At 45.7% G+C, this 23372-nt stretch overlaps 1 pseudogene; it reads right to left on the reverse strand.

Annotated features, from left to right (window-relative positions):
• Window positions 1–21024: 21024 nt before the first annotated feature.
• Window positions 21025–21142, reverse strand: LOC124617374 (annotated as a pseudogene).
• Window positions 21143–23372: the final 2230 nt, after the last annotated feature.

Raw genomic sequence — 23372 nt, forward strand, 5'->3', positions numbered from 1 at the left:
GTTTCTGTTCGCAAGAGATATAAAATTTAAACCCAGCGACAGCATGGTTTCTGTTCACAACACTTTGGAAAGACGAACAACACTGAACATTCACTTGAACACTGCACTAAAAAATTTTCACAAATATGAGATACCACACCCGAGGGCTGATGGGGGGGGGGGGGGGGGAACCTGGACAGACAATGGGAAAGGAAAGGGGGGGGGGAAGGAGAGGAAAAAACGAAGTGGGTGGGGAGGAGTCGATGGAGGATGAGGACCCATAAGAGGGGGGCAGGTACTGTGCAGACGTGACAGGGAGTGGAGAAAGGCAGAGGAGGGGAATGCAAAAGGACTCAGGGAGGGGAGAGAAGGGGGGCAGAGAGAGGATAGGCGGGGAAAAAAAGAGGATGGAAGGGCGGGAGAGGGAGCCCAGGAAAGGGTGGAGGAAAGGAGGGGGGATGAGGATCAGAGTTGATAGGAGGGATAAATGGAGGGAGAGAGGGCATCATACAGGAGGGGGAGTTGATGGAAGCCACCTTGGGAAAGGAGATGAAGGGTGTAGAGTTGGAGGGTAGGGGGACACAACAGTGAAGACGTGGCAAAGGGGGGGAGGGGTTGGAGAGGAGAGGAGCAACCATGGGGTGAGGGGGATCAAGGCGGAAGGAGGTGTAGAGTTTGCGGATATGTTCGAGAAATAGGAGCAGATGGGGGAAAGGAATCAGGTAGTAGAGGAGCCGCGTGGGGGACGGGAGGCGTATACGGAAAGCGAGGCGGAGTGCATGGCACTCGAGGATCTGGAGGGTCTTATAGAATTTAGAGGTGGGGGGGGGGGGGGGGAGGGGAGGGCGGATATCCAGGCGGGACTGGCATAACAGTGGATGAGACGGATAACAGTCTAGGTTGCACTGGTTATTTTATTTACAATGGCCAGTTTCAGCCTAGTCTTAGGCCGTCTTCAGAATAGCACTGTAAAAGATAGAAATCGTGCTAACTACATAAAGCGGTCAGTGACTTAAAATAATTTACCCTTATTAAAGAGTCGTTACCCATCAGCTGAAGCAGATGATGTCGAGACCAGTCAATAGACCTCAGTCGCTGGAACTGCTGCTGTTGGCCGGGCAGCACTGCGTTGTCTAGATCTGGTGAGGCCGTGTTTGTGCTGTATGACGCCAACATCAGCAATGACGAAAGAGTTACATAAATTACGTATCACCTGAACATACAGCTTGTATAAAAGTGAATAATCATATAAAAAGTAGTGCGTATAGGACAGAACGGGTTGTTAAAAAGAGTGAGTGACTGTAATAAGATTATTTAGAAATTATTTCTCTTATATCTCTTTAGTAGCATCTGACAGAAATAATTTATTTAACTTGTATAATATATCCATCGCATCGGCTATTTAATCAGCAGAATATGTTTATAGAATAAACAAATCGATTCGTGTAAAATAACTACCATCTAATTATACAGTAATAACACTGTGATCTGCATAATAAGAAATTTATTAGAACGTTGGCGCACTCTTCTGGCCTGATCTTGCTATATACGGAAGACGGCCACTAAATATCAAAGATGTATATCATGGACGCCATGTGTTACCATTACGACTGAGGCCGATCGCAGCTGTAAAAGGTAATCAGGATTGTGTCTTCTAAAGTGGCGCCAGTACAATTTTTACTATAAGTTGCCAGCAAAAAGCTAGTCATACTCGTAATACAGACCTGTTTTGGAAAAGAACAATAGTACTTGGAAGTCAATAAACCTTTATTTGTGGTGAAATTACGTCAACGAATAAAATCTGATTATAAAATAGTGTCTGACCATATAATAAAACTGAGATCTGCTCATATTGTTTAATATTGAACTATTTTATTTACAAAAAAACATGTACTTGGAAGTCCATAAACAGTTATTTGTCGAGAATTTACGTCAGCGTATAAAATCCGACGATAAAAGAACGTATGGCCAGTTAATAAAACTGGAAAAATTCTAGAGTAGTCGCTCATGTCAACGTTTTGTTAATACGTTCACGACAACATAACTGTATGTATCTCTCTGTTACGAAAATTTAGTCCACAAAATGAAAATACCACTGGAATTAAGGTAAAACAGAAAAGCACCAGTCTGTTTAAATGACCAAATAATACGGAAAAAGCTTTTTCTCGGGAATCCAGCTGTTCATTCAACAGGTTCAAAAAATGACTCTGAGCACTGCTGTGGTCATCAGTCCCCTAGAACTTAAAACTACTGAAACCTAACTAACCTAAGGACATCACACACATCCATACCCGATGCAGCATTCGAACCTGCGACTCCTGCCTCGGGCATGGATGTGTGTGGTGTCCTTAGGTTAGTTCCGTTTAATTAGTTCTAAGTTCTAGGGGACTGATGACCTCCGAAGTTAAGTCCCATAGTGCTCAGAGCCATTTGAACTATTTGCCATTTGAATTATTTTTGAAATGCACAAGTATATCTATTTCTTCCAGAGCGTTCACTTTAAATGAAACAACCAGTGCGATCTAGATTGTGAAAGGTGGCTACACTGAGCCACAGCGCCAGAGATTGCGCCAAAGAGTATTATTCAGCCGCCTCCACTGGCAGTGCTTGTCGAGAACTCGTAGTAGGCAGTGATTGCTGAGATGTCGTAGTGAAAAGTTCTTGTCGAGAGGTCGTAGTAGGGAGTGCTTGTCGAGATGTTGTAGTAGTGAGTGCTTGTTCCATGTTTTATGCAGTTGTTTGATGGGCTAGACAGCAGGTGTTGTTCTAATGGAGATATTGTAATGATTAGAGTGCTTTTCATCAATATATATGAAGGTAACAAAACTCGCTTTATTTTTTATTATTTTAATGTCGTAAATAATGCGTCATTACAGGTTCAGTCAACAAAGCATCTGGCTTGTGTCCTTGTATTAGAGTGTAATTCTGGTTTTCTTGCGCAATTATAGTATTTATATATTTTTTAATTACTTCAGTATAAATGGTATTTAAAATTTCTTGTCTTATTGAAGAAGAACCGTGCCAGATGCGTACGTTGAATCACGCTTCCACACACAGAACAGCTATACTTGTGTTTTGTTGGTTTCGTGCGTTTTAAAGTTGCTGGGGACTTAATTAATTAATTGTGTTAACGGAAATTTTCTTTCATTCTTTGTTGTTGTTCTATGCAGTCAGATTGCGTACAAAAACTAGTCAGGGCCAACCGTTTACGAGACTTCGTAACCGGACATACAGCGACGAAAATAAAAATTATTTGCATTTTAAATAATTAAGCCCCCATGCAATTGTTTTCCCCTAATTTTATTAGTTTCCGAGGGGCGTTCAGTAAGTAATGCGACATGTTTTCTGAGTGAAAGCAGGTTGGTTTTATAGAGGATTCCAATACATCATATTATTCCTCACTCTTCAGACTAAAACACCTTAATCACAATCTCCGTTCAATGCGACAGCATCACGACACCTTACTGGGAGGGCCTCTATACCCGCATGGCACCACTCTAATGGACGACGTGCGAGCCAACGTCTTGTTGCATCAATGACCTCCCGATCGTCCATGTACTGCTTCGTGCGGAGTGCATCCTTCACTGGGCCTAGCAGAGGGTCCTTCGTTGCTCTTTACGGGCTTCTGTTAGGCGGCAAAGAACCCGGTGGGCACACGCATTCGAATACCCCAACTGGACGAGTGTGTCAGTACTACCAACAGGGACGTCTAGTTGGACAACGAGGTGTTTGATTGCGATCCATCGATCGCCTCGAACGAGAGTCTTCAACACTGTAGGAGTCGCAGCTGTGTGCGGCCGGCCGGCAGCCGGGAGGTCGGACAGGTGTGCGCGACCTCGCTGCGATGTTGACAGCCGCCTCGTCCAACGACTCACCTTGCTGTTGTTCACTGCCAGGTCTCCATAGACATTCTGCAAGTGCCTAAGAATATCAGCCATGCTCTGGTTTTCCGCCAAAAATACACTCCTGGAAATGGAAAAAAAATCACATTGACACCGGTGTGTCAGACCCACCATACTTGCTCCGGACACTGCGAGAGGGCTGTACAAGCAATGATCACACGCACGGCACAGCGGACACACCAGGAACCGCGGTGTTGGCCGTCGAATGGCGCTAGCTGCGCAGCATTTGTGCACCGCCGCCGTCAGTGTCAGCCAGTTTGCCGTGGCATACGGAGCTCCATCGCAGTCTTTAACACTGGTAGCATGCCGCGACAGCGTGGACGTGAACCGTATGTGCAGCTGACGGACTTTGAGCGAGGGCGTATAGTGGGCATGCGGGAGGCCGGGTGGACGTACCGCCGAATTGCTCAACCCATGGGGCGTGAGGTCTCCACAGTACATCGATGTTGTCGCCAGTGGTCGGCGGAAGGTGCACGTGCCCGTCGACCTGGGACCGGACCGCAGCGACGCACGGATGCACGCCAAGACCGTAGGATCCTACGCAGTGCCGTAGGGGACCGCACCGCCACTTCCCAGCAAATTAGGGACACTGTTGCTCCTGGGGTATCGGCGAGGACCATTCGCAACCGTCTCCATGAAGCTGGGCTACGGTCCCGCACACCGTTAGGCCGTCTTCCGCTCACGCCCCAACATCGTGCAGCCCGCCTCCAGTGGTGTCGAAACAGGCGTGAATGGAGGGACGAATGGAGACGTGTCATCTTCAGCGATGAGAGTCGCTTCTGCCTTGGTGCCAATGATGGTCGTATGCGTGTTTGGCGCCGTGCAGGTGAGCCCCACAATCAGGACTGCATACGACCGAGGCACACAGGGCCAACACCCGGCATCATGGTGTGGGGAGCGATCTCCTACACTGGCCGTACACCACTGGTGATCGTCGAGGGGACACCGAATAGTGCACGGTACATCCAAACCGTCATCGAACCCATCGTTCTACCATTCCTAGACCGGCAAGGGAACTTGCTGTTCCAACAGGACAATGCACGTCCGCATGTAACCAGTGCCACCCAACGTGCTCTAGAAGGTGTAAGTCAACTACCCTGGCCAGCAAGATCTCCGGATCTGTCCCCCATTGAGCATGTTTGGGACTGGATGAAGCGTCGTCTCACGCGGTCTGCACGTCCAGCATGAACGTTGGTCCAACTGAGGCGCCAGGTGGAAATGGCATGGGAAGCCGTTCCACAGGACTACATCCAGCATCTCTACGATCGTCTCCATGGGAGAATAGCAGCCTGCATTGCTGCGAAAGGTGGATATACACTGTACTAGTGCCGACATTGTGCATGCTCTGTTGCCTGTGTCTATGTGCCTGTGGTTCTGTCAGTGTGATCATGTGATGTACCTGACCCCAGGAATGTGTCAATAAAGTTTCCCCTTCCTGGGACAATGAATTCACGGTGTTCTTATTTCAATTTCCAGGAGTGTAACTCATTAGCAGCTATCTGCTTGAAACCTCCGTTACAGACGCCATTTTGAAGGCTACGTATAGGGCAGCCACCTATCGGAACTTCATGAAACTATAGGGGCTGAAGGGACAATGTTCCACGATGTCCCACAACTTATTTTCAACTGAAAATCAGCGAGAAAATAGTTGTTGTAATTCTTATTGGCACAGAGCATAACTTAATCCTAGCTAACACTTGGTTCAAGAATCATAAAAGAAGGTTGTATACATGGAAGAGGCCTGGAGATACCCGAAGGTTTCAGATAGATTATGTAATGGTAAGACAGAGATTTAGGAACCAGTTTTTAAATTGTAAGACATTTCCAGGGGCAGACTCTGACCACAATCTATTGGTTATGAACTGTAGATTAAAAGTGAAAAAACTACAAAAAGATGGGAATTTAAGGAGATAGGATCTGGATAAACTGACAGAATCAAAGGTTGTAGAGAGTTTCAGGGAGAACATTAGGGAAAGATTGACAGGAATGGAGGAAAGAAATACAGCAGAAGAAGAAGGGGTAGCCTTGAGGGATGAAATACTGAAGGCAGCAGAGGATCAAGTAGGTAAAAAGGCGAGGGCTAGAAGAAATCCTTGGGTAATAGAAGATATATTGAATTTAATTGATGAAAGGAGAATATATAAAATGCAGTAAATGAAGCAGGCAAAAAGGAATACAAACGTCTCAAAATGAGATCAGCAGGGAGTGCAAAATGGCTAAGCAGGGATGGCTAGAGGACAAATGTAAGGACGTTAAGGCATCTATCTATCACTAGGGGTGAGACAGATACTGCCTACAGGAATATTAAAAAGACCTTTCAAGAAAAGAGAACCACTTGTATGAATATCAAGAGCTCAGATAGAAACCCAGTTCTAAGCAAAGAAGGGAAAGCAGATGGGTGGAAGGAGTGCATAGAGGGTCTCTACAAGGCCGATGTACTTGAAGACAATATTACGGAAATGGAAGAGGATGTAGATGAAGCTGAAATGGAAGATATGATACTGCGTGAAGAGTTTAACAGAGCACTGAAAGACTTAAGCCGAAACAAGGCCCCAGGAGTAGACAACATTCCATTAGAACTACTGATAGCCTTGGGAGAGCCAGCCCTGACAAAACTCTACCATCTGGTGAGCAAGATGTATGAGACAGGCGAAATACCCTCACACTTCAAGAAGAATATAATAATTCCAATCCCAAAGAAGGCAGATGTTGACAGATGTGTAAATTATCGAACTATCAGTTTAATAACTCACGGCTGCAAAATACTAACGCGAATTCTTTACAGACGAATGGAAAAACTGGTAGAAGCCGACCTCGGGGAAGATCAGTTTGGATTCCGTAGAAATGTTGGAACACGTGAGGCAATACTGACCCTACGACTTATCTTAAAAAATAGATTAATGAAAGGCAAACCTACGTTTCTAGCATTTGTAGACGCAGAGAAAGCTTTTGACAATGTTGACTGGAATACTCTCTTTCAAATTCTGGAGGTGGCTGGGGTAAAATACAGCGACCGAAAAGCTGTTAACAATTTATACAGAAACCAGATGGCAGCTATAAGGGTCGAGGGGCATGAAAGGGAAGCAGTGGTTGGGAAGGGAGTGAGAGAGGGTTGTAGCCTATCCCCGATGTTATTCAATCTTTATATTGAGCGAGCAGTAAAGGAAACAAAAGAAAATTCGGAGTAGGAATTAAAATCCATGAAGAACAAATAAAAGCTCTGAGGTTCGCCGATGACATTGTAATTCTGTCAGAGACAGCAAAAGACCTGGAAGAGCAGCTGAACGGAATGGACAGTGTCTTAAAAGGAGGATATAAGATGAACATCAACAAAAGCAAAACGAGGATAATGGAATGTAGTCGTTTTAAATCGGGTGATGCTGAGGGTATTATATTAGGATATGAGATGCTTGAAGTAGTAAATGAGTTTTGCTATTTAGGGAGCAAAATAACTGATGATGGTCGAAGTAGAGAGGATATAAAATGTAGACTGTCAATGGCAAGGAAAGCGTTTCTGAAGAAGAGAAATTTGTTAACACCGAGTATAGATTTAAGTGTCAGGAAGTCGTTTCTGAAAGTATTTGTATGGAGTGTGACCATGTATGGAAGCGAAACGTGGATGATAAATAGTTTGGACAAGAAGAGAATAGAAGCTTTCGAAATGTGGTGCTACAGAAGAATGCTGAAGATTAGATGGGTAGATCACATAACTAATGAGGAGATATTGGACAAAATTAGGGAGAAGAGAAATTTGTGGCACACCTTGAGTAGGAGAAGGACATGTTCTGAGGCACCGAGGGATCACCAATTTAGTATTGGAAGGCAGCTTGGAGGGTAAAAATCGTAGAGGGAGACCAAGAGATGAATACACTAAGCAGATTCAGAAGGATGTAGGTTGCAGTAGGTACTGGTAGATGAAGAAGCTTGCACAGGATAGAGTAGCATGGAGAGCTGCATCAAACTAGTTTCTGGACTGAAGACAACAACATCAACAACAACAGCAACAAGAATACTTATTGAACGCTGCTGGTAATTTTATCTCGTAAGGGCAACCTAAAAAGTCTCACTTACCGTAGCTCATAACTCGTCGTCACGTAAGTTAATAAAAATTGAACTTTATTCATTAATTCTGTCATTAAGTACCTACTACACTCCTGGAAATGGAATAAAGAACACATTGACGCCGGTGTGTCAGACCCACCATACTTGCTCCGGACACTGCGAGAGGGCTGTACAAGCAATGATCACACGCACGGCACAGCGGACACACCAGGAACCGCGGTGTTGGCCGTCGAATGGCGCTAGCTGCGCAGCATTTGTGCACCGCCGCCGTCAGTGTCAGCCAGTTTGCCGTGGCATACGGAGCTCCATCGCAGTCTTTAACACTGGTAGCATGCCGCGACAGCGTGGACGTGAACCGTATGTGCAGTTGACGGACTTTGAGCGAGGGCGTATAGTGGGCATGCGGGAGGCCGGGTGGACGTACCGCCGAATTGCTCAACCCATGGGGCGTGAGGTCTCCACAGTACATCGATGTTGTCGCCAGTGGTCGGCGGAAGGTGCACGTGCCCGTCGACCTGGGACCGGACCGCAGCGACGCACGGATGCACGCCAAGACCGTAGGATCCTACGCAGTGCTGTAGGGGACCGCACCGCCACTTCCCAGCAAATTAGGGACACTGTTGCTCCTGGGGTATCGGCGAGGACCATTCGCAACCGTCTCCATGAAGCTGGGCTACGGTCCCGCACACCGTTAGGCCGTCTTCCGCTCACGCCCCAACATCGTGCAGCCCGCCTCCAGTGGTGTCGCGACAGGCGTGAATGGAGGGACGAATGGAGACGTGTCGTCTTCAGCGATGAGAGTCGCTTCTGCCTTGGTGCCAATGATGGTCGTATGCGTGTTTGGCGCCGTGCAGGTGAGCGCCACAATCAGGACTGCATACGACCGAGGCACACAGGACCAACACCCGGCATCATGGTGTGGGGAGCGATCTCCTACACTGGCCGTACACCACTGGTGATCGTCGAGGGGACACTGAATAGTGCACGGTACATCCAAACCGTCATCGAACCCATCGTTCTACCATTCCTAGACCGGCAAGGGAACTTGCTGTTCCAACAGGACAATGCACGTCCGCATGTATCCCGTGCCACCCAACGTGCTCTAGAAGGTGTAAGTCAACTACCCTGGCCAGCAAGATCTCCGGATCTGTCCCCCATTGAGCATGTTTGGGACTGGATGAAGCGTCGTCTCACGCGGTCTGCACGTCCAGCACGAACGCTGGTCCAACTGAGGCGCCAGGTGGAAATGGCATGGCAAGCCGTTCCACAGGACTACATCCAGCATCTCTACGATCGTCTCCATGGGAGAATAGCAGCCTGCATTGCTGCGAAAGGTGGATATACACTGTACTAGTGCCGACATTGTGCATGCTCTGTTGCCTGTGTCTATGTGCCTGTGGTTCTGTCAGTGTGATCATGTGATGTATCTGACCCCAGGAATGTGTCAATAAAGTTTCCCCTTCCTGGGACAATGAATTCACGGTGTTCTTATTTCAATTTCCAGGAGTGTAATACACACGTTTGCCATTGATCGAGATCATCGTTCCTACAATGTACAGAAAGTTCACTTGTCCCTCAGTTTTTTTAAGAGTATTTACAACCAGATTATGGTGCTGTTGGCATATTCTCAATAAATTACCATTAGTTAACACTACACTTTCCTTAACGATAGACTTTTCATTGTCTCTACTCTACGAATGAACTGAGTCTCTGGAAAATGTATCTCATCTCGATAAAAGAAAAGAGAAAGTTAATTCGGATAAATTGCTGAGGTTGCATTCTTCCGAATCTTAATTATTCGGAAGTCGGGATGGGTCACATTGATCATTGCAGGAATCATGTATGAAAATTAGAACTGAACCAAATAATGACGATACATTATAATTTATGCCGCGGATGGTCTATTGTAATTAATTACGTTACCTGTTGTGCTGGTAATCAGCTACCGAATCGTTTCTGGTGAGCAGATAAGTCTGGTACCTGAGAACCGTGTTTGAATTAAACGCGACGCAACGAATAATTTTGCATTACGTAGAAGAGCGTAGATCGGACTTCGTATAGTAAATTCAGCTTGAAAAGATTCTACTATTTCGAGGTGTAATGGCGCACAAATAGACACGTCACCCAACTGATCTCCTACCAACTTTTGTTATAGTGAAGAACAGAGATCTTGGAATCAATAGCGACAAGGGTTAGCAACAAAGCTCTTAAAACGAAACATAGACAACAGTACAAATTATAATCATTATCACTGAACTCTTTAAAATAAGTACGGAAATACATGCTAAGCTGCTGCAAGTGTTTAGGCTAACGAGGAGGAAGCGGTGACAAAGGACAGGGGGCGAATTGTGCCTCTTCTATTTACAAAAGAAAGTCGTAACACACCAGCGATTACTGTACGAGCATAATAGCAATATTTGAGTTTGACATCGACATATTTACTTACAGAAATTACAAATGGTCTACTGTCATTAATTTATGAGGTATAATTGGCCGGCCGCGGTGGTCTAGCGGTTCTAGGCGCTCAGTCCGGAACCGCGGGACTGCTACGGTAGCAGGTTCGAATTCTGCCTCGGGCATGGATGTGTGTGATGTCCTTAGGTTAGTTAGGTTTAAGTAGTTCTAAGTTCTAGGGGACTGATGATCACGGATGTTAAGTCCCATAGTGCTCAGAGCCGTTTTTAGGTATAATTGCCCACCTGCAATTTAATTTGCATGCAAAAAAACCTAAAGGCTACAAGATTCATATGACATGATTTTCATACAAATACAGTTAATAAAATTACTGTTGTATGCTCATACGAGGAATAGCACAACTGAACTTAGTACTGTTAGTCATCTTTTAGCAAATCACATGAAAGAACTAGACATGTAGAATGTATCAATGGCAACATTATTACAGTGAACATGTGCGGAGCTTTGATTGAATTAACGGCAACGTTAATAGAGTGGAGATGTGTAGTCGTTAGCTGACGGGAGTTGCCGAGCGTTTCTAGGCGCTTCAGTCTGGAACCGCGCGACCGCTACGGTCGCAGGTTCGAATCCTGCCTTGGACATGGATGTCTGTGTTGTCCTTAGGTTAGTTAGGTTTAAGTAGTTCTAAGTACTAGGGGACTGATGGCCTCAGATGTTAACTCCCATAGTGCTCAGAGCCATTTGAACAATTTGTAGTCGTTCAAAAAAATGGCTCTGAGCACTATGGGACTTAACATCTTAGGTCATCAGTCTCCTAGAACTTAAAACTACTTAAACCTAACTAACCTAAGGGCATCACACACATCCATGCCCGAGGCAGGATTCGAACCTACGACCGTAGCAGTCCCGCGGTTCCGGACTGCAGCGCCTAGAACCGCACGGCCACCGCGGCTGGCTGTAGTCGTTCGATGTTATTTGTTTACCCTGTAAAATATGAGAGCAATAGTAACAATAAATTCAGCATATGGAGATTATGATAACCTATTCACATTCCATTTTTATTTATTTATTTATTTTTGTACATTTGCTGAAGTACAGTTTTCGCCGTACTCCATTTGATAACGGGCATTAGGCCAAAGTTGCAATGGTGGATATTATGACTAAATAGTGTTGCAGTCAAAGGCGACCAAGATGTTAAAAAAAACATTTCTTGGTACACAATTGCCTTATCATCTGCGTAAATAAAAGATCTGGTCTTTTCGCCAATAGGTCTGTACTTAGTACATACACTCCTGGAAATTGAAATAAGAACACCGTGAATTCATTGTCCCAGGAAGGAGAAACTTTATTGACACATTCCTGGGGTCAGATACATCACATGATCACACTGACAGAACCACAGGCACATAGACACAGGCAACAGAGCATGCACAATGTCGGCACTAGTACAGTGTATATCCACCTTTCGCAGCAATGCAGGCTGCTATTCTCCCATGGAGACGATCGTAGAGATGCTGGATGTAGTCCTGTGGAACGGCTTGCCATGCCATTTCCACCTGGCGCCTCAGCTGGACCAGCGTTCGTGCTGGACGTGCAGACCGCGTGAGACGACGCTTCATCCAGTCCCAAACATGCTCAATGGGGGACAGAGCCGGAGATCTTGCTGGCCAGGGTAGTTGACTTACACCTTCTAGAACACGTTGGGTGGCACGGGATACATGCGAACGTGCATTGTCCTGTTGGAACAGCAAGTTCCCTTGCCGGTCTAGGAATGGTAGAACGATGGGTTCGATGACGGTTTGGATGTACCGTGCACTTATCAGTGTCCCCTCGACGATCACCAGTGGTGTACGGCCAGTGTAGGAGATCGCTCCCCACACGATGATGCCGGGTGTTGGCCCTGTGTGCCTCCGTCGTATGCAGTCCTGATTGTGGCGCTCACCTGCACGGCGCCAAACACGCATACGACCATCATTGGCACCAAGGCAGAAGCGACTCTCATCGCTGAAGACGACACGTCTCCATTCGTCCCTCCATTCACGCCTGTCGCGACACCACTGGAGGCGGGCTGCACGATGTTGGGGCGTGAGCGGAAGACGGCCTAACGGTGTGCGGGACCGTAGCCCAGCTTCATGGAGACGGTTGCGAATGGTCCTCGCCGATACCCCAGGAGCAACAGTGTCCCTAATTTGCTGGGAAGTGGCGGTGCGGTCCCCTACGGCACTGCGCAGGATCCTACGGTCTTGGCGTGCATCCGTGCGTCGCTGCGGTCCGGTCCCAGGTCGACGGGCACGTGGACCTTCCGCCGACCACTGGCGACAACATCGATGTACTGTGGAGACCTCACGCCCCACGTGTTGAGCAATTCGGCGGTACGTCCACCCGGCCTCCCGCATGCCCACTATACGCCCTCGCTCAAAGTCCGTCAACTGCACATACGGTTCACGTCCACGCTGTCGCGGCATGCTACCAGTGTTAAAGACTGCGATGGAGCTCCGTATGCCACGGCAAACTGGCTGACACTGACGGCGGCGGTGCTCAAATGCTGCGCAGCTAGCGCCATTCGACGGCCAACACCGCGGTTCCTGGTGTGTCCGCTGTGCCGTGCGTGTGATCATTGCTTGTACAGCCCTCTCGCAGTGTCCGGAGCAAGTATGGTGGGTCTGACACACCGGTGTCAATGTGTTCTTTTTTCCATTTCCAGGAGTGTATGTGTAAAAGCAGTGGTGACAGCACACTACGTTGATGCTTCTCTTTTGTTGGAATTCGACGAAGAATCTTCTGTTAAATAGTAGTGTTCTAAGAATGTCTACCACTCTTTCGTTGTTTGTCATCCGATGTACTTTAGAGATGACAGTTCTCAGGTTTACAGTGTCGTTCGCTGCATTTAGGTTAATAAACAATCTCCTGTTGTAACTCATAAAACCGACTATAATAAAACGAGACTGCTTGTGGGCCTGACCTATGCAGTACCTCCATGGGCAGAAAACTGCTCAAAAAATGGTTCAAATGGCTCTAAGTACTATGAAACCTAACATCTGAGGTCATCAGTTCCCTAGACTTAGAACTACTTAAACCTAACTAACCTAAGGACATCGCACACATCCATGCCCGAGGCAGGATTCGAACCTGCGACCGTAGCAGCAGCGCAGTTCCGGACTGAAGGGCCTAGAACCGCTCGTCCACAACGCCGGCACTCCAGGTTTCCCTGTGACATTTACTGAGTCGCCGCGAAGCTGTCGAAACCACGAGGGAAAACGAGAGTCACCGCGAAATTCGAAACCACAAACATCGCAACAGGTAGGCACGACTGGACGCCCAAGAGTTAAAGACGAGGAACAAGGCGGATAAGGGGAGAAGGAAGGAGGTACGAAGAAGGGGATCGAGAAGAGAAATACGGAATGAAGTACGCGGTGTTTACTGGGCGCGGCGGTCACGAGACCGTGAAGGAAGGCGGTGGCGGCCACGCTCCCCGAAATAGCGTCACGCTGGTAGGGAGGGGGGGGGGGGGGATTCAGTGGTTGCGTCACCAGCCTCAGGCGGGCCTGCTGTTCCTCCTCCCCTCCCCTCACCCCCTCCTCCACGACTCTCGCGCCGGGCGCTCGCGTGACCGAGGAGCAGCGGGGAGCGGAGACTGCTGTTTTTCCGCCGACTAGGCTTCCCGCTCGCTGAAGGCAGCCACGGAGGCGGTGGCCGAGCCGCGGCGCCTGCCGAGATTATCTCACGACTACCGCAAGAGCAGTTCTTCTCCCTCCTTGCCACTCCCCAAGCAGGGCTTCTGCTGTTCGCAGCGGAATGGCGATCAGATCCTCAGGTCCGTTAAATGTCAAGCCAAAGTCCCACTTCCCCAAAACATATTTTTGTAGCGATTTTTATATTTTTCCACACATTAATTTCCAAATTACACAGATAACTTCCGGAGAAAAAATTAACACGAAAACTGCGTTGTAAATAACGAGGAATTCCAGACTGGCTGGTAATTTTTATGACACAACACTTTTCAAGTACGTTTATCATGTTTCCTATTAGATCAAATTTTCTTATTTATTCGTGTACGAATTACGTCATAAAATATACAGAAACTCAAAAACGGCAATTACACAATTTAAAATGCAAAATAGGTATGTTCATATAAAAACATACTTGTCAAACACAGAAATACACAATCAAAAATATAAGAAACGGTTCCAAAAGGAAGCATACGCCATAATTTTAAATGAAACGTCCGCAGCGACACATCTGGTAGCGGTCTCGAATCTGTAATCAATGCGCTTTTGCGCAACGTATAAATAAACAATGAGAGAGTTGAATGTTTTCTTTTGTCGTTCACAGTTTAAAATGAGTGCAAAATATGTGAAGCGTCGCGAGGTAGTGTTCCTTGTAAACCATCCAAAGGGACCAAAGCTTTCATATAGAACTGCTGGTAAAATTCTTGGAAAGTCAAAGACATTCATTCCGAAGTGGGTCAAACGATATTTAGAGGTTGGTAACGTTGATGAGTTACCCAAGAGAGGGCTAAGGTGTCAAGCCATAATCGATAATGGTGGCAATTGGATTAACTATTAGGTAGCTGTGCAATTAGTACTAACGTGTAGTTTCATGTAAACATATATTTATAATAGTGTCTTTTATTTCATACAGACGAAGGCGTACGCTTTCTTGTGGAACTGACTGATACACTACTGGCCATTAAAATTGCTACACCACGAAGATGACGTGCTACAGATGCGAAATTTAACCAACAGGGAGAAGATGCTGTGATATGCAAATTATTAGCTTTTCAGAGCATTCACACAATGTTGACGCCGGTGGCGACACCTACAACGTGCTCACATGAGGAAAGTTTCCGACCGATTTCTCATACACAAACAGCAGTTGACCGGCGTTGCCTGGTGAAATGTTGTTGTGATGCCTCGTGTAAGGAGGAGAAATGCGTACCATCACGTTTCCGACTTTGATAAAGGTCGGATTGTAGCCTATCGCGATTGCGGTTTATCGTATCGGGACATTGCTGCTCGCGTTGGTTGAGATCCAATGACTGTTAGCAGAATATGGAATCTGTGGGTTCAGGAGGGTAATACCGAACGCCGTACTGGATCCCAACGGCCTCGTATCACTAGCAGTCGAGATGACAGGCATCTTATCCGCATGGCTGTAACGGATCGTGCAGCCACGTCTCGATCCCTGAGTCAACAGATGGGGACGTTTGCAAGACAACAACCATCTGCACGAACAGTTCGACGACGTTTGCAGCAGCATGGACTATCACCTCAGAGACCATGGGTGCCTTTAACGTAGACGATGCATCACAGACAGGAGCGCCTGTGATGGTGTACTCAACGACGAATCTGGGTCCACGAATGGCAAAACGTCATTTTCTCGGATGAATCCAGGTTCTGTTTACAGCATCATGATGGTCGCATCCGTGTTTGGCGACATCGCGGTGAACGCACATTGGAAGCGTGTATTCGACATCGCCATACTGGCGTATCACCAGGCGTGATGGTATGGGGTGCCATTGGTTACACGTCTCTGACACCTCTTGTTCGCACTGACGGCACTTTGAACAGTGGACGTTACATTTCAAATGTGTTACGACCCGTGGCTCTACCCTTCATTCGATCTCTGCCAAACTCTACATTTCAGCAGGATAATACACGACCTCATGTTGCAAGTCCTGTACGGGCCTTCCTGGATACAGAAAATGTTGGACTGCTGCCCTGGCCAGCACATTCTCCAGATCGCTCACCAATTGAAAACGTCTGGTCGATGGTGTCCGAGCAACTGACTCGTAACAATACACCAGTCACTACTCTTGATGAACTGTGGAATCGTGTTGAAGTTGCATGGGCAGGTGTACCTGTACACGCCATCTAAGCTCTGTTTGACTCAATGCCCAGGCGTATCACGTCCGTTATTATGGCCAGAGGTGGTTGTTCTGGGTACTGATTTCTCAGGATCTATGCACCCAAGTTGCTTGAAAATGTAATCACATGTCAGTCCTAGTATAATATATTTGTCCAATGAATACCCGTTTATCATCTGCATTTCTTCTTGGTACAGCAATTTTAATGGTCAGTAGTGTATAAGAAACGGTTGCAAAAGAAAGCATACGCCATAATTTTAAATGAAACGTCCGCAGCGACACATCTGGTAGCGGTTTTGAATCTGTAATCAATGCGCTTTTGCGCAATGTATAAATGAACAATGTGAGAGTTGAATGTTTTCTTTTGTCGATCGCAGTTTAAAATGAGCGTAAAATACGTGAAGCGTCGCAAGGTAGTGTTCCTTGTAAACCATCGTAAGGGACCAAAGCTTTCATATGGAGCTGCTAGTAAAATTCTTAGAAAGTGAAAGACGTTCATTGCGAAGTGGGTCAAACGATATTCAGAGGTTGGAAACGTGGATGAGTTACCCAAGAGAGGGCTACGGTGTCAAGCCATAATCGATAATGGTGGCGATTGGATTAACTATTAGGTAGCTGTGCAATTAGTAATAACATGTAGTTTCATGTAAACATATACGCGGCGTGTTTTTTAAGTAAGTATCGTTTTGAAATTTAAAACAGACGTGCTAAGATATCTCAATAATTTTATTTTTACATGAAAGTCTGTACCTTAATCCATTTTTCTACATAATTTCCGTCAATATTGAGGCACCTGTCATAACGTTGTACCAGTTTTTGAATGCCCTCCTCATAGAAGTCTGCCGCCTGACTTGTTAACCACTGCATCACCACTGTTTTGACTTCGTCATAGTCTTGAAGACGCTGGCCGCCCAGGTGTTTCTTCAAGTGCAGGAACAGATGGTAGTCACTGGGCGCAAGATGGGGGCTGTACGGAGGATGATCTAGAATTTCCCATCGAAAAGATGTGATGAGATCTTTGATCTGATTCAAAAATGGTTCAAATGGCTCTGAGCACTATGGGACTTAACTTCTGAGGTCATCAGGCCCCTAGAACTTAGAACTACTTAAACCTAACTAACCTAAGGACATCACACATCCATGCCCGAGGCAGGATTCGAACCTGCGACCGTAGCGGTAGCGCGGTTCCAGACTGTAGCACCTAGAGCCGCTCGGCCACCCCGACCGGCCGGTCTGATTTGCCACATACGGACGGGCATTGTCTTGCAGCAAAACGATACCCTTGCTCAACTTCCATGACATGTTGCTTTGATTCTAGTGTGACGTGGGCCACCCATGTTTCATCGCCCGTAACAATGTGGCTTAAGAAATCATCACCGTCGTTGTGGTACCGCTCAAGGAAAGTCAATGCACTGTCTAAACGTTTGGTTTTGTGCACATCTGTCAACATTTTCGGTACCCAAAGTGGGCACAATTTTCGGTAATTCAAGTGCTCGGTTACAATGCCATACAAAACACTAAGAGAAACATTAGGAAAGTCATCCCACAAAGAGTAAATCGTAAAGCGTCTGTTTTCTCTCACCTTATTCTCCACTTCCTGCACCAAACTTTCATTAACGACCTAAGGACGCCCACTCGGTAGTTCATCGCGCACAATTGGGCGGCAACCTTTAAATGCTCTCACTCACTTTCTTACCATTCCATCACTCATAGTATTTTCTCCGTATGCACAGATCTCACGATGAATGTCGATAGCTTTTAGGCCTTTAGCACTAAGATATCTTATAACAGCCCGTACTTCACAGTCGGCGGGAATCACGATCTTCGGAGGCATCTTAAAGACTCAGTACACAACGTAAACAAGGAAGAATCAGACTATAATGGCGTCAGTGCGTAGATTAAGGTACAGGCTTTCATGTAAAAATAAAATTATTGAGATATCTTAGCACGTCTTTTTTTAATTTCAAAACGGCACTTACTTAAAAAAACACGCCTCGTATTTATAATAGTGTCTTTTATTTCATACAGACGAAGGCGTACGCTTTCTTGTGGAACTGACTGCTATATCATATTTCGCTCATCCAGAATTCGGTGTAAGCTGCAGCTGTCTCGGTATAATTCAGGAGGTCCTCCAGAATGCACACTCTGCGTGTATCCATTAATGGGCAGTTCACAAGGTGTTCCATTGTTCGCGTTTCATCCCACTCACACGATCAGTGGCTGTATAGCCCCACCATTTCATAAGGTGTTTTGAGCTCCTCGCTGTACGAAGTCGGTTCAGTGTTCCCCAGTGTCGTCAGTCAGTTGTCGGTTGACACTGGTGACTCATCTGTTTGTTTCTTTCATTCAAGCTCGGGGATGATATTCTGACATTTGATGGGGAAGCAGTCGTTTATGAATGCAAATGGCCCACTCTAATAGGTCTCAGGCAGCCAATTAATCTTCCTGCAGGTATCCTTTACGAAATCGTCTATTTTTCTAGTGTGACGAAGTATTTCCCAAAGTGGACAACCATACTCAGCAGCCGAGGTGCGGGTGGCGAGTATTGTGGAACGCATTCGCGTTGGCGCCCCACTTTGCAGTTACCCGTTTGTTCAGTATGCCATTGTGTGTTTGTATTTTAGCTTTCGTTTTCTCGATATTTTTCTTATATTTTAAGGTTCTGTCGAGAATGATGCCCAGGCAGGCTGGACGTGGACAGTTGTTGAAGCGCGTACCAGACGATGTTACCCTCCTTTCCTTCCTCCTGGTTTTACTGGGGTTTAGTTTTACGTGATTAGGTCTGTAGTAGCTTATTAGTGTTGTGAGGTCTTCGCTCAGGCCATTTTCAATTTGATTAATAGATTTTTTTCTTGGTACACAATTGTCTTATCACCTGCGTAAATAAAATATCTGGTCTTTTTACCAATAGGTTGATAATTAGTATATATGCTTAACAACAGTGGTGACAGCACACTACGTTGAGGCAACCCATTCTTCTTATTTCTCCATCTGCTTCTCTTTTGTTGGAATTCGACAAAGAATCTTCTGTTAAATAGCAGTGTTCTAAGAATGTCTACCACTCTCTCGTTGTTTGTCATCCGATGTACTTTAGAGATGACAGTTCTCAGGTTTAGTGTCGTACGCTGCAGTTAGGTTAATAAACGAACTCCTGTTGCAGCTCACAAAACCGACTTTAATAAAACGAGTCTGCTTTAGGGCCTGACCTGTGCAGTATTTCCATGGGCAGAAATCTGCTCAAAAATGGTTCAAATGGCTCTAAGCAATGTGGAACTTAACATCTGAGGTCATCAGTCCCCTTGACTTAGAACTACTTAAACCTAACTAACCTAAGGACATCACACACATCCATGCCCGAGGCAGATTCGAACCTGCGACCGTAGCAGCAGCGCGGTTCCAGACTGAAGCGCCTAGAAATCTGCCATGTCTTCAGTTAGACAGATGTCAGTATACTAAAATAAACTGTTAATTATCAACCTTTCAAAAAGTTTCAGCAGCGGGCACCCAGCGATATTGATCGATAATTTTTTGGATTACTTGGGTCCTTCGCAGGCTTAAGAATTTCGATGACCTTTATCTGCCTCCATATTCTGGAAATGTTCGCAGTCCTCGAGCAGCAATTGAAAATGTTCAGTAATACTTTTTGGTATTTTCGGACAGATTTTTAATTATTTCTTTCCTGAAGTCGTCATTTCACCCTGAAGACGTCAAGTCCAGCAGTTTTTCCTGTTTTAAAACTACTTATGGCATCTTTTAGCTTTTCCACTGAAAAATCTGCACTCGATGCGTTACCTTTCTTTGCCTTGTTTACTTTCAAGCTAGACCTAGCTGCTTTATTTTTTCCCTCAGCTTTGGTGTTTAAAAAAAGCTGGTTGGCTGTTAGCTTAGGTGTTACATTTACGTGCGGAGTTCTTATTGTGGGGTCATTTGACAGTTTTCTTAACAAATTCCCGTCCTTTCCTACTACTGTGCGTAATGTCCATGCCCTCAGCAATTTTCATCCACGTCTGGCGCTTTTAGTGATTTAAAGCTGCTAGTATTTCCTTCCCAGACCTGATTGTTTATTTGGCAAGGGGATTCTTATCGTAGAGGTCACAAAATCTTTCGAATACAATATTGTTTTCTTCTGTAAAAACAGGTGTATACTCTGTCCTGCATCCTCTTGGGATTTTCTTAACAGAGGCTTCCTTAATAGCTTACACAAAGATATCCTAGTGCTCTGGCTTGGATTCAGTCAGTTTTATAAATTCATCAAGTTTATCTCCGAAATCCACTCAGTTGTTCTTTTTGACTGGTATTTCTACAAGCTTGGCAGAAGGTCTTACATCGAGTTTAATTGGTCTGCGTTATTTCGGAATAGGATTCAGAACTTGTTTGCGGCTTAAGGTGCCGAGATCTTTGCTTGCAAAAATCAGATCATGGTTCTAACTCTTTCTGTGTCGTCCGCTATTAAAGGATGGTGGTTGCTTGGCATCATGGATTAAACACATCTGGCCAACCTCTACCCATTGCTCAAGTAATTGGCCAACTTCTTACTCAGCATCCCTTGTGTGTGACAGAAAAGGAATATTAATGCAAGAAGTTTTGTCTAAAACTAAACTAAACTCTGCCGAACAGGCCATGAAGGCCCAATGGTACCGACCGGCCGTCGTGTCATCCTCAGGCCAGAGGCTTCACTGGATGTGGATATGGAGGGTCACATCGTTCTCCCAGTCGTACGTCAGTTTACGAGACCGGAACCGCTACTTCTCAATCAAGTAGTTCCTCAGTTTGCCTCACAAGGGCTGAGTGGACCCCACTTACCAACAGCGCTCGGCAGACCAGATGGTCACCCATCCAAGTGCTATCCCAGCCCGACAGCGCTTAACTTCGGTGATTCGACGGGAACCGGTGTTACCACTGCGGCAACGCCGCTGGCGTCCCCTCTACTAGGTCTGGGGTTTGTATATAGAGACTATTTTGTTGTTCTCCAGTGCCACAACTGTGAGCTCAAAATTATTGTGACATGGTACGATTTCCTGATATTTTCGAACCTTCCCTTATAAAAGCGGCTCTTCGATACTTTTCATGTACTTCGCCGTACCTTCAATATTGGGCTTGTTTTGAGAGGGGCCCCTATTCGTTTCCTATAAGAAAAGATAGTCACAACTGTTAGTTCTGCACATTTCTATAATTAAATCTTGTTTAGCTACTGAAATTCCTTCGAAGTTGAGCGAAATAATTGTTTGGGTGGGCTCCAAAAAGAGCCGACTCTTTGGTTGGCTAGCTCACTCTTTCGGCATATTGGTCCATTGTAGCCCGTTTTTTAGCAGAATTTGCGGAATGATGCCAGACTGGTATTATATTCGACGACGGTCGCGATCGGGAACGCTTCTGCTATGATCAAAAATATCTGAACACCTCTGATGTGTCCATCCTAGGGCTTTATGGCGGTTTGAACTCTACTGGGGCCAATTTCAGTGATGTTTCTAATTGTCTGTGGAGGAATGGTAGCGTATTCTTCCTCAAGGTTTGAAACCAACCACAGTAGTGATCTTGGGCGTTTGGTTTTGGAGGAAAGTCCACAGACTTACGCGCCTCAGAGGTGTTTCATGGGGTTTACATGGGGTCTTAGGGCAAGACAGTCGGTTTCAGGAATGTTACTGTCCACAAGTCATTGCTTCACAGATGCTGATTTATGACAGGGTGCGTATCATTCTGATACAACCACCCTCCGCAGAGCTCCACAGTCCCTATCTGTCAGTACACGGAGTCTGCCTGGTATTAGCTGAACTATGGCCCTTCCATCTTCTTTCCAGTTTAGCAGCTGTGGAAGGGCTGAATGTGTCTCTGATGGACTGATACTCAGCTGACAGCCACTGACCTGTCCGCATTCAAAGTCACTGAGTTGTCCTCACCGACCCACTCTACTGTTACTGCTTCTGTACTGACAACACAGTACTCCCTGACTATTTCTTTTACTGGCGGGTTCGCGTCTCGTGTCAAGTAGAACTCAATTCCGTATTACAAGGGATACTTTTCGTCAGATACAGCAGTCCAGTAAACCTCCGACCCTTCAAAGAATATCACTCCCTTGTATAAAACAGATTGCAACTTTTGATTACAAGTGAGTTGGTGTGTTAAATATTTCTTGGAGCCGCTTTTAAGTGCTCTCGTTATGAAACGCTGGATGACCATAGTCTGGGTGATTTGCATTCGTTTAAAGCAGAAACTAATTTTTCATGCATCTCAATGCTTATCACGTCATATCAAATGAACCAGTTGTGGTAGAATAATAAAATTCTGCTGGTACATTCAGTGGTATAATCGTGCGGATAGTGCCTGCAAAACTATTGGCAAAGAAGAAATAAAATAAAACGTCATGTCTGATGTAACAGTTTTACTTCACGAACAGCTGAAATATATTAAGCGATGAAGTTCCCTTTCATCATCTGATGGGGGCTGTCAGCGAGAAAATTTTTCGCAAAGATTTGAAATTATGTGTGAAGTTTTCTGCAGGTCCATGAGTACTCCCATTCTTAAATACTCAGTGAATATACAGGGTGCGTCAAAAAATGTATACACACTTTGAACTGTCATAGACAATTTATTTCCCGTTCTACAAGGTTAAATATCTGTGAGAAAGTAATGTTATGTTTCTTCAACAGGTGGCAGCAGTGGCAAGGAAGTAACTGCAACATGGCGGACGTGCGTTTGGGCTTTGAAGCGCGGAAGCTGATAATTAAGTGGTACTGGAAGTTTTTGAATGCAGCTGCGATTCGAAGACAGTGGAGAAGTGAGTATGGTACAGAGCCACCTTCAAGGTTAACAATTACACGTCTACGAGACAAATTCGAAATTCATGGAACAGTGTGTGATGTGCATAAAGGTCGATCAGCGCGACCTTGTACAACTACAAGTGATGATTCCACAACTGCGGTCTTGAAACTGTTTCAGCGTTCGCCTCAAAAATCTTCAAGGCAAGTGGCACGTGAGGGTAATGTTAAGTGCTAGTAGTGTGCTACGCATTCTGAAGAAAGGCAAGTTTCGTGTGTACATTCCAAGGCTGGTGCAACAGCTAAGTGACGACGATCCAGATCGAAGGTTAGAATTTTGTGAATGGGTTCAGGAGATGGTGGGATGTGAACCGGGATTTATGGGTAGCATAA

The sequence above is a fragment of the Schistocerca americana genome, chromosome 5, assembly GCF_021461395.2.
Source record: "Schistocerca americana isolate TAMUIC-IGC-003095 chromosome 5, iqSchAmer2.1, whole genome shotgun sequence".
Classification (NCBI taxonomy): domain Eukaryota; kingdom Metazoa; phylum Arthropoda; class Insecta; order Orthoptera; family Acrididae; genus Schistocerca; species Schistocerca americana.